We start from the raw sequence: 16,036 nt of genomic DNA, 5'->3' as shown, positions 1-16,036 counted from the left end.
CCACAACACACACTGCCAAGATTTCTTCCACAGCCATTCTGGGGCTCACCTGATACCACAGATGACTAGGAAGCAGCCTTTGATGATCAACGAGGAGTACAAAACATGGAAAAAGAACACTGTTTTTTTATTATGGTGACCAGTGACCTAGAGTAGTCCTGGTTAACTGCCCAGTGGCTTCCAGCTGTAACAGATGTAAAGGGAATGGTTTCAGCATTCATTGACTTGACTTGGGGACACACACATTGGAAGAACAAGTCCTCCTTGGGATTGCCAGTGTCCAGCTCCTTAATGATGATGCTCAGTTTGATACATCACATTACAATAGTAAGGAAGGAAAACCTAAAAGTGTGACTTGAAATCAAGACCAACCATAAAGAAGTAAATAAGGCTCATTATATTCCCTAGAACCCTTTCATCATTGCAACAGAATCTACAACCAGTGATTTTTATTTTTTTTCTGAGACAGGGTTTCTCTGTATTGCTTTGGAACCTGTCCTGGAACTAGCTCTGTAGACTAGGTTGGTCTCGAACTCACAGAGATCCACCTGCTGCCTCCGAGTGCTGGGATTAAAGGCGTGTGCCACCACCACCCAGCTTGCAGTGATGTTCTTGATTTTGACTACACAACGCATCTTTCTAGACCATACACTTCTGGAGAGTGCAACCTTAGAAGGAAGGCAAATCTCTGCAGTAACTTAGTTCCTCAGATATCATTAGCATCTGCCTATGAGACAGCAGTACATCTCCAAGGAAAGGAATGGTGAAGGATGTAAAGACCATCTTGATAGAACATACAACTGTAGATTTTTGGTATCTGTTTTGGGCAGTTATGGATGACAGGAAATTTAAGATTCATGATAGCCATTCAAATAATACTTCCAAACCAAGCCACTTAGAAGCTGCTTACACTACTGAAGTGCCTGTTTTCCAATCCTTAGAGTGAGCTCATTCTTGCCATGGGATTGGCTGGCAAGACTGCTGCCTTGTGGGATCTGAGTAATCTGAGCCTCAAGTTGCATTCCTTTGAATCACAGAAGAATGAAATAGCCCAAGTCAGAGGTCACGTGACAATGAGGCTTCTGGTGGGACTGATAATTGATGGGTATCTGCAATTTAAGTAAAATTGGAGAACAACAAACCAGAAGAAGCAGAAGATGGCCCACCAGAGTTGCTGATTGTCCTTAGTGGTCACACTGCCAAGATCTCTTAATTCTCCTAGAATCCTAGTGAACCTTGGTTGATTTGTGCAAGTAAGGCAGATGGCATGGTGTTACATATGTGTAATTCCAGCATTTGGAAGATGGAGTTAGGAGGATTATAGCAAGTTCCAGGCCAGTCAGGGATGCATAGCAAGACTGTTGCAAAATGACAAACAAGTGAAACACCAGACAAATATTTGGGTTGCTTACACCTCTATCTTCCCAACACCCGAGGACATTTAAATTAATAAAACAAAAAGTAAGTGGCTACATGTATAAAACCACTTGCTCTCATTTTCTGGGTCATCTCACACTATGTGTACATATTTAATTCAAATCCTGTCTCCAAAATATTTTCATAATAAATCCAATAAAGCCCATAGATTCCTTCCGGATTCCTTCAATGGCATCTGATTAAAACTTATCTGATTTAAATCCAACACTATTAACAAAAACATGCAAATTGTACTCATTTTTCTTCTCTATCATCTTTTAAGCTCACAGAATGATTTCTCAAATGATTCCTAGAACCCTAAGCTAATAAAGCAGAATGGAGCCAGAAGCCATCTGTTCCACACTGTCCTTCCAAACCACGTATCAGAGCTGGACATAGCTACCCCAGAGGTGGAGGCAGGAGGATCCTAAGTTTGAGGCTATTCTGAGCTACAGAGCAATAGTCCCCATTTCAAAAAAGAAAGAAAGTGAACAGGGTACTGGGATGGTACCTGCAGTGATAGACTCCATTGGCCTGTATTACATGAAGCTATGCTCTGACCCCCAGCACTGCATTAACACAGCAGGTAATACCAGTGCTCCAGAGGTGGAGATGGGGTTCAATTCAAGGTCATCCAATACTTGTTCATCTGTTACTTCCTATTGAAATCTCTGAGATACAAAACTAGTCTACTTCCAACAATGTAAAGATATCCCCATCCCAGATCTTTACTCTTTGAGCCAACTATGCCCATGTAGTTCAACTGTACTTCCTCCAAGCCAACAGACTGAGTCTGACTCTTTGCAGAGGCCACATCTGACTCCTTCAGCCTGTGTGGTCACTAGTCTCCATTATGTTTGCATTCCCAAGCAGACACACTTTGCTTCAAGTACTATGATGGGCAGCCTCCAAGATGGTCTCTTACAACATCCTCCCAAGTGATGGGATGGCAGGCCTGTGAGAGCAAGCCCAGCTCTTAAATGAGACTTAAAGAAGTGGGAGGTGAGTGAGAGAGCTCAGCTGGTAAAGGCACTTTGTTGCCAAGCCTGATAATAACTATGGGCCCCCACCTGATGGGGAACCAACTCCCAAAGCTTTTTTTTTTTTTTTTTCATAATCGCATGTGCGCACGCACGCAGCACACACACACACACATTCAAGAATGGAGTGGGGCTGAAGTACAACTAAAATCCAAAAGTGCTAGTGTTTCTATGGAACATTTATACGAAAGGGGGCCTGGAGAAGTCACTCAGTGGTCAAGAGGACTGGCTGTTCTTCTAGAGGACCTGGGTTCAATTCCCAGCACCCACATGACGGCTCACAACTGTCTGTACCTTCAGGTTCAGGGGACCTGGCACACTCTCACGGACACACATGCAAGCAAAAGACCAATGCACACAAAATAAATATTCACAGTCAGTGACAGATTGAACTCCTGCTCTACACTTTCCCCCCTTTTCACTACTGCACTTAGCTAGTCTAAAATAATAATTAATAATAATAATAAATTTTTAAGATTTGTTCCATGAAAGAGAGAGAAAACAATAAAGGGAAGGTATGTGTATTTAATGAGAAGAGGAAATTAGCTGTTTTTCCTCAGTATACTGAAAACATGCCTCCTTAAATATGTCACAATCTCAGGCTGTTATTTAAGACAATGCGCCAAGTGTGGGGTAAATGTCTATAAACCCAGCACTTAGTATATGAAAAGGAGATGAGCAGACACTCAAGCTCATTCTTGCCTCTCTGCCAAGGCCAAGCCTGGACTACATGAAGTTTTGTTTCAAAAATTGTTTCTTAAAAACTTGAAAGCCTGTTGCTGGATGGTAGTGGCACATTTTTGTTTGTTTTGTTTTCAAGATAGGGTTCCCTGTGTAGCTTTGGAACACATCCTGGAACCAACTCTGTAGACTAGGCTGGCCTTGAACTCACAAAGATCCACCTGCCTCTGCTTCCTGAGTGCTAGAATCAAAGGCGTGCACTTTGGTGCATGATTTTTAATCCCAGCACTCAGGAAACATAGACAATAGGATCTCTGTGAGTTCCAGGACAGCCAGGGCTGTTGTTACACAGAGAAACCCTGTCTCAAAAAAAAAAAAAAACAAAAACAAAAAAAACAAAAGCAAAACACAAACAAACAAACAAACTTGAAAGCCAGTTGTGGTGGGGAAAGCCTTTAATCCCAGGACTCAGGAGGCCAGAACCTGAGCTACATAGAGACCTTGCCATGAAAACAATAAAATATCTGGGTGGTAGTGGCACATGCCTTTAGTCCTAGCACTCTAGAGGCAGAGGCAGAGGCAGGTGGATCTCTGTGAGTTAGAGACAAGCCTGGTCTACAGAGCAAGTTCCAGGGCAGGCTCTAAAACAATACAGAGAAACCCTGTCTTGAAAAGCAAAACAAAACAACAAAAGAAAAAAAAAAAACAAAACAAAACAAAAAAAAAAAAAACATTCAGTGGCTGAACAGGAAAGAATGGTGAATATGGTTTTATCACTTTCAACAAGCTCACATAGTCTAGCTTCACTTAGATAACAATGTCCTGGTCACCTGAGAAATGTCTAGGATGTTGTTAGCAGTGGGTTGCCATGGGGATTAGCCTGCGAAAGAGCTCCCAAAGAACTCTCAGAGATGCAGTCTCTCAATGCACCCCTAATTGTCACATGAGTTGCTTAGTACCTCGGAGCAGCTGATCTTTTGGGAGGAGAGTATGACTATAGGTAGCTAAGTCAGGTACCACTGGGACCCATCTACACCTGTGACATCAGTATGTGTCTCTATCATATTCTGTCTGATTGAAGATGCTTTAGGAATGACACTATTTGGTAAACAAATTCTAAATCAAAACATTTTTGGATGGTAATCTGGGATTAACTCAGTGTGATGCCAATCTGTGTTTTCCCACATTGATTCATTTGCAGACCTTTTCTTTAAATTCACAAATTACTGAAATGAGTTGAAAGACCTATGTCACCCTGGGTCCCATAACAATTACAGGTGAATTGTCTTGTTGATAAGCACCAGTGCCAAAGAGCAGACATTAATTTCTATTCTCACTGCAAGGTGATCAGAACTATGTTTTGATGGCTGGGCTGAGCAGGACAACTGAGCTGGATTTCATTCACTCAGGTTAGTTTGTGCCATGAGGGATAATTCTATAATCATTTCAAATCCCTCACTTGCTTTAGAATTATAATGAAAATAATATAGGAAGAATCTTTTTAATATAGTTTGAAATATTTATCTATATTGAGATTTACATTTTACTCCCCTATCAAATCTTTTTTTGTTGTCTTTTTTGTTTGTTTGTTTTTTAAATAAAGAGACTCATGTGGCCCCCACTGGCTTTAGATTACTGAGTCACTAAGCATGTCCTTGAACTCCTGCTTCTGCCGCCACCTTGCTAGGATTACAGGCATGTGTCTGCACACTCACTTATCCACCCAACAGTAAGTGACCTCTTGTGACTTATTAATTACTGTTTTTATATTTTTTCTATGTGACATTGCAAGTCTCATGCTCTACTGACTGAGCTGGCTAGGTGACAACATCCTCATGACATTAAATTATAATTACATTTTACAGGGAAACTTTACTGTGTATTTTCTTTTCTGGGAAGGGGTTAAAACTTCCCTTTCCAGGAAACTGGCTTTTATTTGTCCCTTCCAGATTTTTCTCCCATCTTTTCCTATATTTTCTTTCCTCTGATCTATGTCTTCCCTCTGACTAGTATCGTGAGACTTCTTTTCTTCCTCTTCTTTTCTTTTACTAATAATGCCAAAAGTGTGTTAATTGCCTGCTGAAAATGATCTTAATACTTTATACTACATGGCATTTTTGAGGATTAATATTTAAGGAGATTTCTCTTGCTCAACACTAGGTATAAAAATATGTCTTTAAAAACAGGTTTAAAAAAAAAAAAGACCCTGCTGATTTGAACAATCTTTGTCTTTTCTGGGATATTGGTTGACAGTAATCAACTGTCAAAATTAATGTATGTGAGGTGACAGATGTGTTAATTGGTGACCTTTCTATGCACACACACGCCAAATCCATATATTGTGGTATAAGTGTGTCTCCCAAAGAGGCACACATCAGAATCTTGACCCCTTGTGTGGTATAGTGGACCCTTTAAAACAGTGGTTCTCAACTTGTGGGTCATGACCCCCACAGGGTTCACATATCAGATATCTACATTATGGTTCATAACACACAGGGTTCACATATCAGATATCTACATTATGGTTCATAACAGCAGCAAAATTACAGTATGAAGCAGCAACAAAACAATTCTATGGTTAGGGGTCACCACAACACAAGGAACTGAACTGAAGGATCACAGCATTAGGGAGGTTGAGAACTACTGCCCTAAGAGGTGGAAGGTCATTGGCGTTGCCACACTTGGAAGATAATGAACATAAGTAACGTAATCATCCTGGAATCCTGGAGATCACCTACACACTTCCTACATAGCTGTTAGGCTTCTTGCTTTTCAGCATGTTATAAGTCAGTGTGTTGCTGTCAGTGTCCTTTACTAAGGACCTCCAAAGATATATGTCAAAGTAAGCCTCTTCTGTTGTTTTTTGAGATAAGGTCTCCTATGTAGTATAGGCTGGCCTAAAACTCACTATGCAGACCAGGCTGGCCTCAAACTCACAGAGATTCCCCTAAAGGCACACGCCACCATACCCAGCTCAAACTAAGCCTCTTTATTTGATCTGTAGTCAAATATTCCACCCCTGAACAGCCTCTCCTCTCTATGATGCAGTTAGCTACAAGTAGTGTTTTGTTTTGTATTACATTTGCATTTGTTTGGGGCGGGGCATGTGGAGGTCAGAGGACAACTTTCAGAAGTCCATTCTCTCCTTCCACTCTCATAGTCTAACCTTTGAAGCATTACCCCAAACTTTCTTAATTATCAATCCAGCCCTGGGTAAATTTACCTTCCCATTTCAAACATTACATATAACTTAAACCCTGTAGGCTGCTGCCATATTTATTGCCAATCCCAATTTCTCTATTAGAAACTGCCAACATAAATTAAAATTATCCTTAGGTCTTCTTTTTTAAAAAATTATTTTTCATGTATGTTTCTGTATGCATTTGTCCATATGAGTATTGGTGTCCACAGAGGGCAAAGACCTTGGATCCCCCAGAAGCTGGAGTTATGAAGGGTTTGAGCCTCTTGATATAGGTACTAGAGGCAGAACTTGTGTCTTTTGCAAAAGCAATATACATCCTTAACCAGTCCCATCCTTGGCTGTTCTTCAAATTCCAAACACTTAAAACCAAATATTTTGGGGCCAGCAAGGTGGCTTAGAAGGCAAAGGCACTTATCACCAAGCCTGACAACCTGAGTTCAATCCCTGGAATCCCAAATGGAAGAAGAGAACTAAGTATTTGGGGTTGTCCTTTGACCTCCATGCCCCTACTGAGGCACATTTGTGCTCGCCCATGTACCATGCATTAAGAAAAATCAATCAAACAAAAACCAAATATTTTGCCTTCTTCCTCTACCCACAATCTCACCTGAAATATGAGAACCTGCTCACCTTCTATCCATTAACTAGGGCATGTAACACCAACATTGTTTTTTGAGCTCCAAACTCCACTGCTCATATCCCTCTCTGTGTTTTTGTTCGCTGCCAATGCCCACTGGTGTGTATACAACTGACTCTTGAGCTTATCCCCACCACTGGTGAATGGTCATCTTATCTTCAAGTCTGGCTTCTGTATTGTTTCCATCCTTTACAATGACAAAGGAATACAGATATGCCTCAACTTTCAATGATCTGATTTACCTTGTTAAATGCTATTTATTTATTATGGGGGGTGTGCTGTGACACAGAGCGCAAGTAGAAGTCAGAAGAGAACTTGTGTAGTCATTGCTCTCTTTGTACTTGGGTTTTTCTTTTTTTTAATGGATCTGATGATCTATTTAAATGGAATCTGACATGTAACTGAAGATTGCCTTGAACTCCTGATCCTCCTGCCTCCATCTCCTAAGTGCTAGTATTACATGCATGCACTACATCCAGCTCACTTTCGAATGCGATCCACTTAATATAGCAGTCCTTCCTGTGGTCACTCCAATGCTTTGCTGCTGGCCACCAAACAGCTCTTCTGTCTTCCCTCTCCTGCAGGCAAAGGCTCCAGCATGACATGCAGTCATGCTCTGGGTCTGTGCTCACTCTGGACCTTGGGCCCAGGATCTTCTCATGCTGTTTCTCTGTTTTCAATTTGAGCACTTCCTATGAATGGTTCCCTGATGCCAACAGGAAGAGAAACCACTCTCTCCTCCTTGGTTCCACAAACTGATGTCTTCCAATAGCATTCCCCGTTAGCACCCATTGATAACTAAGGTTAAGTTGCAATCATCTGGCAGAGCATGGTGATTCCAGATACTTGGGCAGCTATGGCTGGAAGAGCTCAAGTTCAAGATCTGCCTGAGTGTGGTAGTTTGAATGTAATTGTCTCCTATATGCTCATTGGGAGTGGCATTGTTATGAGGTGTGGCTTTGCTGGAGTAGGTATGGCCTTGTTGGAGGAAATGTGTCACTGTGGGGGTGGGCTTTAAGGTTTCCTATGCTCAAGATACGGCCCAGCATCAGAGTACTTTTCCTGTTACCTTCTGATCAAAATGTAGCCAGCACCATATCTGCCTGCACACTGCCATGCTCCCCGCCATAATGATAATGGACTGAACCTCTGAAAATGTAATTGAGCCACCCCAATTAGATGTTTCCCTTATAAGAGTTGCCGTTGTCATGATCTCTCTTCACAGCAATAGAAACCCTAAGACACTTGGCTACACAAGAAGTTCAAGGCCAGTAAGTACAACTTAGTAAGACCCTATCTCAAAATAAATGAGGCAAAAGAGGTACTTGGGATGTAGTTCAGGGGCAAAGCACTTGCCTTGCACACAGTAAGCCTAAATTGGATCCCTTAAAGAAAAGTGTTAGTCATCTTTGCAGCCCCAGTGCAGATCATGTGTAGAAACTGTTAAAAATGCTGAGAGAAGTTTAACTTAATTACAGTTACAACTGGTTACATTTCCATTTTCTCAAACAATCTGAGTCAGGCCTTACATTTGAAAATGGGCATTATTCCACACTACTTTGTCTTTTGTTGATGACTAAATACAGTTAGAGTACTTTCTGGGCCAAAGTTATTCTCGAGCCAATATAAAGGGCATGGTGACCAGTGTCAGCCACATTGTGTGGACCATTATTAACTTACCTAATTTTGAACAAACAATACAAAGAAAAGAGAAACTCCTGGGTGGGAAGCCCTCTCTAGGACAGCAGCCATTCACTGCACTTTGTTGGCCATTTCTCTTTTCCTGAAATAGGCCTAGTTTTCACTCATTATTGTTGCCTCTGAAGTAGTAGAAGACATAAAACAGAAAAACAGTGTATGAGTGAGATAAGCAGTAGACTCTTGGTGGCAATAACCCATTAGCAAACACTGAATAAAGTTTTGAGAAACAATAATCGATAAACAAGTGTCTTATCTTAGAGTGTCTAAATGCTATACTTCTGGTTCACATAAAACCACAGTAATGTGGGATAAGGATGGCGGTCAGTCATAGAGAGCCAGAGTGAAAGGAGCCCTGGGTTTGATGCCAAGCAAGTACCACCAAAAAGGCAGGGGAAGAAAGTTGTCATTTGAATGACAACAAAATAACATTTTAATTTTGCTGCATATGGATATCCTTGAGCAAAAAAAAAAAAAAAATAGCACCTTGAAAATGTATTCAGAGGCCTATGCAGATGGATTAGGGAAAGGTCCTTACTCCCTAAGCCTATTAATACAAATGAAGACCCGCGGAACCCCTGTAAAGGTGGACAGTGTGAACTGACCTCAGCACATGTACCGTGGCATGCACGAGTGTGTGTGCACACTCACCCCCCCCACACACACACCTGTACACATGATAATAATAAATCTTTAAAACTGTTCATTCAGGCTGAGCCATGGTAGCACATACCTTTAACCCCAGCATTCAAGAGACAGAGGCAGGCAGATCTCTGTGAGTTTGAGCCCAACCAGGTTTACACAGTGAATTCCAGAACAGCCAGGGCTAACAGAGAAACCTTGTCTCAAAAAAAAAAAAAGAAAAAAACAAAATCGAAAAACAAGAAAAAAAAAAAAAACCTGTTCAGAATTATTTAAAATTTACATTTGACTTCTGAGTTACTTAAAAATTGTTGTTTGTGTGTGTGTGTGTGTGTGTGTGTGTGTGTGTGTCTTAGAGGCCATAGGTATTAAGAGCCCTTGCAGCTAGAGTTAGAGGTGGTTGTGACCCCCATTGTGGAAGATGGGAAGTGAACCTGGGTCCTCTGCAAAAGCAGTATAAGCTCTTAAAGGCTCTCTCTCCACCAGGACTTAAGTTTTAAAAACTCTTTTTGTAGTTCACTGATAAAATTCTTCCCTGCCAACAGCTGTTGATTGATGTCTATTGAGACACCAGTGCTGTCTGAAGGGATGCCAATGGTCACCAAGCATCTGTAGAAAACAATGCTGCTGTGTGTGCCTGGAGAATCAGGGCCATTGTCTTGCTCAATCCATTTGCAATCACTGAGCTCATCAGCTAACTCCAATGGACTGACATGGAACTCAGACGTGAGGAAGGAATGGTAATGTAGTAAGCCAGGCAATGACTGGTTTGCCCAGAGCAATCAGAGAGGCAGGATGGCAACCAGCCAAGTTACAACACTCAGGGCAGACTCCAAGACAGCCCTAGAAAACAAAACAATAGCTCTTGTTTTCAATCTAGTGTAAATTATAGAAACAAGAAGATGCAGCCACCATACTGTTGTACATTCTAGGCATCTACCATGGAGCTGTAGCATAAGCAGATGCATATTATCACAGGCAGGCAGTGGCTAGAAGACACCCACCATGGTCCCAGGGCAACAGACTCAGGAACCTAGCATTTCTCTTCACTAGCCAAGAGGTCTAGAAGCAAGTCATTGTCTTCTACCCAAAATGATGCTCAGACTCAGAGCGCAGGTCAGGATCAAGACAAGTCCTCTAACCTTTCAATTCTTCCTGTGAAATAATCATCCTAAGAAGGGAACTATCACAGATAAGAATGCAGAAGGGGACTATAAGTGGGAAGAATTCAAGATGGAGGAAGGAACAACAGCAGATAACGAGAGAAGAAAAGACAATATATCACATATGTTCCTCATATTTGCAGTGTGTGTGTGTGTGTGTGTCTAAAAATAAAATGAAATACATTATTTTGTACATTAATTTGAGGAGCTAGAGAGCAAGCTTGGGGTTAAGATTACTAGATGCTTGCAGAATGCCTGACTCTGATTCCTAGCACCCACATGGTGACTCACAAGTACCTGCAACAGTTTCAGGGGATCATACATGTTCTTTTAGCCTCCGAAGGATCACATACACACATGTGGAACACATGAACTCATGTAAAAACAAACATATACTATAGAAATACACTTAAAACTTTAATTTAAAAGTCAAAATCAAGCTGGGGGGGGTGGTAGCCTATCCCTCACTCAGGAGGGTTAATCCCAACACTCAGGAGGTCTCTACCACTCAGGTGGATCTCTGTGAGTCTGGTCTACGGAGTGAGGTCCAGGACAGCCAAGACTGTACAAAGAGACCCTGTTCCTAACCCCTCCCCCCACACACACACACCAAAAGCCAAAAACAAAGAAGGATATAGTAAATTAAAAAGACTTTTCCCAGTGCAATGACTCACACCAGAGGTCCTAGAGGGTAGAATAAGGACTTTGATCCTAAAAAAGAAAAAAGAAAAGGGGGAGGAGGGAATGATATCTGAGGCAAGACCTGAAGCTGAGGAAGAGAGACAATGGACTTCTAGGGGAAGAGGAGATGGCCAGGCCGGAAGGAAAGTGAAGGGAGACAAGTTGAAAAGGCCCTATCCTATCATGGAGGGCCTTTATGTAGTCTCTGGTTCTTGCTTGGACTTGCTTTGTCTTATCAGCTACCTCTTGCCCCTTTGCTTGCAAGCAGAGGTCAACATTCATGCTTATCACTGATATTGCAAAGGAGTCACACAGACATCAGAAACCCACACACACCGCTCACACTGCCTGTTTACACACTAGCTTGCACACAGTGCACACTCCTCTCACCTTCACACAGATTCTCAAGTCCCTCCCTCCCACATAACCCCCCCCCCATACACTGCCTCTCCAACACGCTCAAGTAGTTTTCCCCGCCTCCACGCGCACAGACAGGGGAGTGGGGAGCGCATGCCCAACTGTGGTGGCTCAGAGAGGTCGCGGTGCTGGGCTGGCTCTAAGGTGGGTTTGGGATTGCTAGTGCCTTGTTTTGAGACTTTGGGTCGTTGTGACCACGTGGATTCGCTTGTTTTCTCCTGCGAGCTGTGACTAGCAAGAGGAGGGGCGCGGGGTGCTGGATCCCTGACACTGACACTGACACTGTGTGCGCTTCTGCTCCCGGATTGGGGAGAAAGCACCGACTTGGTACCGGTCCTGCTGCACAGCCTGTTGTTCACTTTCTGTCCATTTTGGTCCGGGAACACTGGCCGCTGGAAACTGTGATTTAGTGAAAAGAGAGGAGCGCCTTGGCTTGAAAGATGTAGCACTTGGGAAGCTGAGGCCGGAGGACCGCAAATTGAAGCCATTCTGGGCTACAGTGTGAGACCCTCTCCAAGAAGGAAGAAGAAACAACCTTGGTTGAATGCTCCATCTCTGCTGTTTCCAGGTGGTTAACAGGCTCCAATTTCCTTGTCTGCGAAATGAGGAGCCAGGCATGCAGCACTTAGGAATTCTCATCTATGTGCAGACTATGGACTGGATGTCCGACAAACACCGGGAAGAAACAAAGCAGACCCAGTTTGTGCTTAGGTGCAGCTTGAAGTCAGCTGGGAAAGATACCCAACCAGAAATTCAACCCACAGAAATTCAGACTGATGGTGATGAACTTTTAAAACCATAAGATTTTGGTTTCATTTGTGTTCTGGACACAGGTGTATAAAAACAGGTTCCCTAGCCTCCTCTTAGTGTCAGTCTGTCCTTTCTGTCACATGGGCCAAGTTTGGCTGAGACTTGGAACCACACTAATCAAGGGTTGAACTACATAGGGAATGTACCTTCCTCACGACATCATTGTGAGAAATAAATGCTATATAAGTATTACCCTAAACAGGGAGGCTCAGTAGGTACTGGGTGGTATTGCTGGCAGTGGTATCTAGATCCCCACATAAGGCAGATGAGATCTGAATCCTGACTGCCATCTCTAGCTCTTTGACCTAGGTTAAGTCTCTGAATTTCAATAGGCTGGAGGTTCTGCTATACAAACAGCCATAATAATGGCACTTTTTTTCTGGGAAGGCTGCTGGGGACTAAATGAGTCATGTGGGCAAGGCTATGTTTCCCCCACTCCCTGCCCCTCCCACACACAGAAAGCTCTTGAAGATGGTCCAAGTAAGGACTACTATAGCTCAATGGAGGCTGTTTCCTGCTTCATGAGGTGGGTGAGCAGGCAGCCAAGTTGTGATGTTTGGGGTACAGTCCCAGGTGGGAACAGCAGGAGTGGAACTTTGAACTGGGTGGGGAGTGGGGTGTGGTGATGTATCCCTGGCACACCTCAGACCCATGAAGTGGGAGACTAGGGGACAGCAAGTGGCATCTCCAGGGTGAGTGCAAAAGCTTTAGATGAGGGCTTTGGGAGAAGCCCTGTTCTGCAGTGTTTCTCACAGTCATGCCTAGCCTCTGATACCTCCTGTCTGAGGAGTTATACTGCTGCAGGTGCTGAGGACAACTACGACAACGACGACGACGATGATGATGATGATAACAAAACTTTAGGCATGATGGTAGGCCTTAATTCCTCACAAACAGTGGAGAGTGATGGCATATTTTGGTATTGCTCAGGTGCAGAAACTGAATTTCTTCTTTCATTATCTCTGGCTTCTCTCAACTAAAAGAGAAGCTATTCAGGATGTGGGGGTGCACTGGCTGGGCGGTGATAGTACCTTTGCACCTTAATCCCAGTTCTTGGGAGGCAGAGGCAGAGGCAGAGGGGTTTCTGAGTTTGAGGCCAGCCTGGTCTACAAAGCGAGTCCCAGGACAGCCAAGGCTACATAGAGAAACCCTGTCTCGAAAAATAAATAAATAAATAAATAAATAAATAAATAAATAAATCTCTTCAGGGCTCTTATATCCTGTCCCTGGGTTTTTTGATGTCCTGGCAGTTTAAATGTCATTTCGGGCATTTTTTTTTTCTTCCAACTTCCAGAGCTCCATAGGATTTCTTTCATATTCCCATGACCTTCTGTAACCTACCAGGTCTAAGATGATTTGTTGATTCAGTTAATGTATTACAAACTCTCAGGGGGGTGGGCTTTGTGCTACTGAATTCTCTGGCTCTGAGTATGGTGTATTGTTGGTGTTCACTTACTTTTGGGGTGGGGAAAGATGCTGGGGATCAAACACAGCATCCCTTTGCCCACCAGGCAAGTACTTCAGCACCTAACTATATCCCTAGGCCAAAATACTCTTTCCATTCATCAAAGGACTGCATGAGATCTATGGGGTTAACTATGACTCTTCAGGTTCCAGGATAGGAGGAGACAGGAATAGGTTTTCCTCAGTACTTGGTGAGGTATTTTGTTTTGTTTGTTTGCTTGCTTGCTTATGGAGACAGGGTCTCACTATGTAGACCAGGCTGACCTGGAACTCACAGAGACCCACCTGTCTTAAAGGCAGGCACCACCATGCCCAGCAAAACCAGGTAACTTTAGGAGTTTTTGTGAAAGCTCTCTAGGTGGTTTTTGTAGGTGACCAAGGTTGAAAATGAGAAACGCTGAATAGCTTTTAAAGTACAAATGAAATGTACTTTTTCGTAAAATGAAAAATAAACATGAAAGGGCTAGGGAAGTGGCCCAGTTGTAAATTTCTTATCTGGCATGCAAAGTGCTCTGGATTGGCCCCCCAGAAGGAAAAGAAAAAATGAAAGGGGAGGGGAGGAAAGAAAGAAAAATGCTTTGGTCCCCATAATTAAAGCAGCTATGCCAGCCCAATGCTTGCAGCAAATTTCGGCTGAGGGAAGTAGGGAATTGGTATTCTATGACTGACTCAGCTCTTCCCCTACCTTCCCCTCTCCCGATGCAAACCCATCATTGCTGAAAAGAGTGGTAAGGCTGGGAAGTGCCAGAGGAACTGGAGCCCGAGGGAGGGAGGTGGGGCATTTGCTTCAATTATCCGGATAATTGTCCCCCACCTCAGGCCATTGTTACTGGAATGAAACAATATTCTATTGGATACTGTCTTGGCCTTTTCATCGGGCTCCCTGTGGTGCCTCGCACACGCTGGGCACAGAGTAGGCACTCAATAAATTTTATTCCGATGACAGACAAGAGCTTTGAGGGGGGTAGAAAGATGTCTGGTTGGGATTTGGAGATGGGAGGTAGTAGTTAAGGTGAAGTGCGAAACCAAAGTGTGGGGTTGCTGCCATCAAAACTCTGTTCCTAGGGCTAGAAGGCCACATAGGCAGGCAGCTTTTCCTGAAATTCTGAGCCACACCCCCAGACTCTTTTCTCAGTAGATAGCCCCTCCCCTTCTCAGAAGGCTCAATTGAACTCCTGCAAGTGGTGAGCACAAAGGGGAATTAGGGTTTCTCAGAGGCCCATCTACTCTGAATAAATACCAGGCAGAAGCAAAAACACTTTTGCTACCGCCTCAGCTTAGGGTCTGCAACCAGTAACCTCTCTGGATCTGGCCATGTCCTGATTTACATTAAAAGCAACATTGCTAGGACCTTTCAGTGGCCCATCACTCAGACAGTGCAGGAATGTGGGGACTAGCTCCCTAGGCCCCTTTCAACCGACCCACTGCCTTCAAGGTGGGGAGGAGAGGAAGAGAGCAGTTGCTAATTGCACCCTTGCCTTTAATGAGATTCTTTCACTCCCTAGCTCGTTTGCAGGTTACAGCCTTATCTGGGGACCCACGTTTTCTACTTTGGCTACACATCCCGCGAACAATCGCCTCTCCAGAGCCTGAATGGAAAGCGAGCGCCCCATTTCTGCTGAATGGCCTTCTCAGTTCATCTGAGGCTGGAGGGCTTTTGATGGCCACAATACAAGTTACGCCCAAAGAGTGTCTCTTTGGTCAGATCCACAACGCTTGGTTTCACGTTTGCAAGTTAAACGGGCAAAAAACCCAGCTGAACTCCCACACCAGACTCCAAGAACATTTCTTTCCACCCTGCTCAGAGCAAAGCTAGGGAAAGGGTCTGAGCAGAGGGGAGGAAGGGGGGAGGTGGTTGGCAGGGAGGAGGGGTGCAGGAGAATGGGACCCTGATTCTCAGCAACAGTCTAGAAGTAGCTGGGGGTGCATTTTCTTTGGCATTTCTTTCTTTTAGTATTTTTTTTTTAAATTTTTGCTTTGTTGACAGCTTTACCCAAACCAAAAAAAAAAAAAAAGGAGAGCATTTTCTCCTTGTCTTCATCTAGGTAGCTGCTTTCCTGCAGCCCCTGAAAATGTGACTCCTTCATAAAATCAAAATTTATGATTATTCAAATGTTGGGGACTGTGAAAAGAGAGGAAGAAAGAGAGAAAATTAATATTGCAGCTGTTCTTCTGATTAATGAGA

At 43.3% G+C, this 16,036-nt stretch overlaps 1 pseudogene; it reads left to right on the top strand.

Annotated features, from left to right (window-relative positions):
- Positions 1-82: 82 nt before the first annotated feature.
- Positions 83-15,473, top strand: LOC127232478 (histone-binding protein RBBP4-like; annotated as a pseudogene).
- The last annotated feature ends 563 nt before the right edge of the window (positions 15,474-16,036 follow it).

Source organism: Phodopus roborovskii, unplaced genomic scaffold (genome assembly GCF_943737965.1).
Source record: "Phodopus roborovskii unplaced genomic scaffold, PHOROB, whole genome shotgun sequence".
Lineage (NCBI taxonomy): Eukaryota > Metazoa > Chordata > Mammalia > Rodentia > Cricetidae > Phodopus > Phodopus roborovskii.
This window is presented reverse-complemented; position numbering and strand designations above follow the sequence as displayed.